The sequence below is a fragment of the Vombatus ursinus genome, unplaced genomic scaffold, assembly GCF_900497805.2.
Source record: "Vombatus ursinus unplaced genomic scaffold, bare-nosed wombat genome assembly UNPS02015066.1, whole genome shotgun sequence".
In the NCBI taxonomy this organism is placed as follows: Eukaryota; Metazoa; Chordata; class Mammalia; order Diprotodontia; family Vombatidae; genus Vombatus; species Vombatus ursinus.
In genome coordinates, this window is record NW_020954844.1 from 3,644,223 (window position 1) to 3,647,544 (window position 3,322).

The 3,322-nt window shown below is 37.6% G+C and overlaps 1 pseudogene; it reads right to left on the reverse strand.

Moving 5' to 3' along the window:
- Nucleotides 1–2,160: 2,160 nt before the first annotated feature.
- On the reverse strand, nucleotides 2,161–3,087 carry LOC114031114 (annotated as a pseudogene).
- Nucleotides 3,088–3,322: the final 235 nt, after the last annotated feature.

Sequence of the window (3,322 nt, forward strand, 5' to 3'; positions counted from 1 at the left end):
TTTTCCTGACTAGGGCATGGCATAATTGACAGCAGGATATCCATCCTATTAATACCAAGATAGGCAGATTAAAAACAACAACAACAACAACAACAACAAATTCATGATCCTTGCTCTGCTCCCAGGTAGTGAAATTCAGCTCCAAAGATAGCATTATTTTTCTTCCTTTTGACTCTCCTTGCTATTTGATGGACAAAATGGTCTTAGCTATGCCCCAAGGTCTTCTTAGAAGAAAGGATTATTTCTAAAGTACTATAATTTACCTCAATTTGATGATCTCTACTGTATTCTGTCTTATGGGGTAACAAGGAGGGTTGTCCGGTGCAGGTAAAGGGATGATAGTTCATAAATTTGGGGTTCAGAACATAGAGAAGATTTATTCTTCTTGCAAGCCATGGCAGGATGAAATCAATTGATTGACAGAATGCCTCTGCCTGTCAAATGAGCTCAAAATATAAAATAATTACCTACCAGTTTATATAATGGAGAAAACAAAATATGAGATAGTTTCCATCTGGAACTGACTATGCAGACAGGGCAAATGCTTATAAGTCTATTGGTGGTCTCAGAGAAGAGAAAGATGATTTTTGTTTGTTTGCTTTATAATTAGCATATCAGGGAGAAGGGTAAGAACACAACTACAGGGTGGCTGTGAAAACATTTTTTCATTTTACATTGAAATGGAGGGTATTTAAAAGATGGAGTCAATCATGTCATGAGTGGGAAGATGTTTTTCTGCTTCTGTCCCTCCTGTATATATCTGTCTTTCTGGTGTCCCTGAGTCCCCTTCAATTAAATTTAAAATTTGTTATGTGTCTATTATGGACAAGATGCTGAGACTACAAAGAGTAAAACTAAATTGTACCCTCAAGAAGTATATATTTTAATGGGCGGGGGAGACTCATTGTGTACACAAATTTATATTGTGGAAAGTAAATTTAAGAGGGAAGGAATGCTGTCATTGGGAAGGTGGAAAGCAACCATGGAGAAATTTCTAGAAGTGTTGACAACTGAGCTAAGCACTGAAGGAAGACAAGAACTGTAAGATGTAGAGGTGAGGGAAGCCTGCATTTCAAAAATAGGAAAAAGGAATCTAATAGAGCGTTTACAAATGTATTTTTATTGAAGTATTTTGTTCTTATATAACATTCAATTTTGAGCATGTCCCCCCCCATTTCTTATTCACTTAGTCTTTTTTGTATTAAAGAATAAACACATTATCATTATCAATTACTCAAATTTATATGGATATTTGTAGTTATCAAAGCATCTCAAAGGATCATTGATTTGGGGTTTGAAGGGATCTAAGAGGCCATCAAGACCAAGCTCTTCAGTTTATGGATGAAGAAACAGAGACCAAAAATTTAAGTAAATTCCATGTGGCCATACAATTAATCACCCTATCAGCTAGGATTCTGAATTGATGTCTTCCTACTTTAATGCTTGGAACCTTATTCACTATACCATGTTGTCTCTAGCTTTAGAAGCCCTAAAGCTCCTGCATATGCATATCCAAATATGTATATACAAATACACATATGAATATATATGCATATATACATATGCACACATATTTTCAAAGAAAGCACTCTAAAATTGTAAATAACTGTTTATATAAATTATTATTATGAATATTAACTTAGTGAATAAAGGGAAATCACTTCTCTATGGATTCATTTTTATATCTACCAATTGGTATTGTATCATTTTCTCCCCCACAGGAATAAGGGATATAGTAAGGTTTAAATTAATGAGCATAAATAAAGTGTTTCACATTTATATGTATGTATACACATACATAAAGATGAATATAGATAGATAGAAGATGGATAGATAATACACCTATGATAGTGATAATATTGACACAAATCATATACACATAAATGTACAGTGCACATTAATATTCTGGCATGAACATATGCATTGGTACATGTGCATGTATGTATATGTATACACAAACATATATGTAATATATGTATGTGTGGTACTAGCACTTGCAGTATTACATCTCTCTTTGCATGACTATTTATGCAAATGCTAGATTACTGTCCTCTCATTTGAGTCATACCACATTCATATAAGGTAGAAATAAAAAGTATTTTTAACAATTTTTTTGTAAGAAACCAATGTTTATTTTCCATCAGCATTTTTCCAACACTATTAGAGCACCTGGGGTAAAAGGTAAGACCACTCTGTGGTAGTTCTACCCACTCAGTGGCCTGAGCAGTAGGAGTTGCAGACCAGTCCTCCATAGCCAGCTGAGCACTCCAATCTTCAGTAGGGAAATGTTGAATGGGCACAGATGGCACCTGAACTCCCTCAGACCAACCAGCCACATCCCATTGAGTAGCAGTGAATTGTAGGGCAGGTGCAGTCCATTCACCCTGAAACTCCTCCTTTGTCACTGCCTTGTCAGCTGCAGCCTGCTCTTCCTTTTCAATCTCCTCTGGATCCCTGTAGAAGTAAAGATCCGGCATAACCTCACATGGGTGTCTTCACGGGAGATGGTACCATGCATATGTAGAATTTCACAGGCCAGCATCCACCACATCAGACCCACTGAGTGAGCTCCCTTGTTACATGGAATGGCAATGTCCACATAGCAAAGTGAGGAGCCTGTGTTGCACAGTGCAATAGTTGGAAGGTTAACATACGATGCTTCAGTAAGATGCTAGTGATCTGCCCAAGGATCAGTGACCACTAAGAGACGAGGCTCCCTGAAAGCTGCCTGGATCTGGTTAGTGAAGGTGCCCAGTGTAAAATGTCCAGCAACAGGTGTGGCACCAGTGGCAGGAGCGAATTGCAGAATATTTCAGCAAATTTCAGGGCAGCTTACTGGCCTGTTTTCCTGGATGAGATGACACTAACATCAGCTGGATTTTCAATGGCAGTAATGGCACGAGCTGCCAGCAGAAGCTTTTCCTGAGTTCTCTTCAAATTGATGATGTAGGTGCCATCACTCTTTCTTTTGTATATATAGTGTTCCATCTGGAAGTCCAAATTGGTGCCACCCAAATGGGTTCTTGCAGCAAGGAATTTGAGGACATCCTCCTCCTTCATTTGCAAGACATCTAGGGCTCCTGACATTGTGAACACTGCCCTTTAAAGTTACGACAGAAACCAAGAACAATGTTGTATGGGACCCTCTATGGGGCAGCACAGAAAGCTGTTTTTAACAATTTTGCAGATGTAGAACTAAGAAAAATTATTCACCTTCATTCACCAATCTTGGTGTTAACTGATATCAAAAAAATTCTTTACAATTTGTAAAACACCTTCAACAGATTATTTCCCTTATAGTTCATGACAAACCTCTTATGTA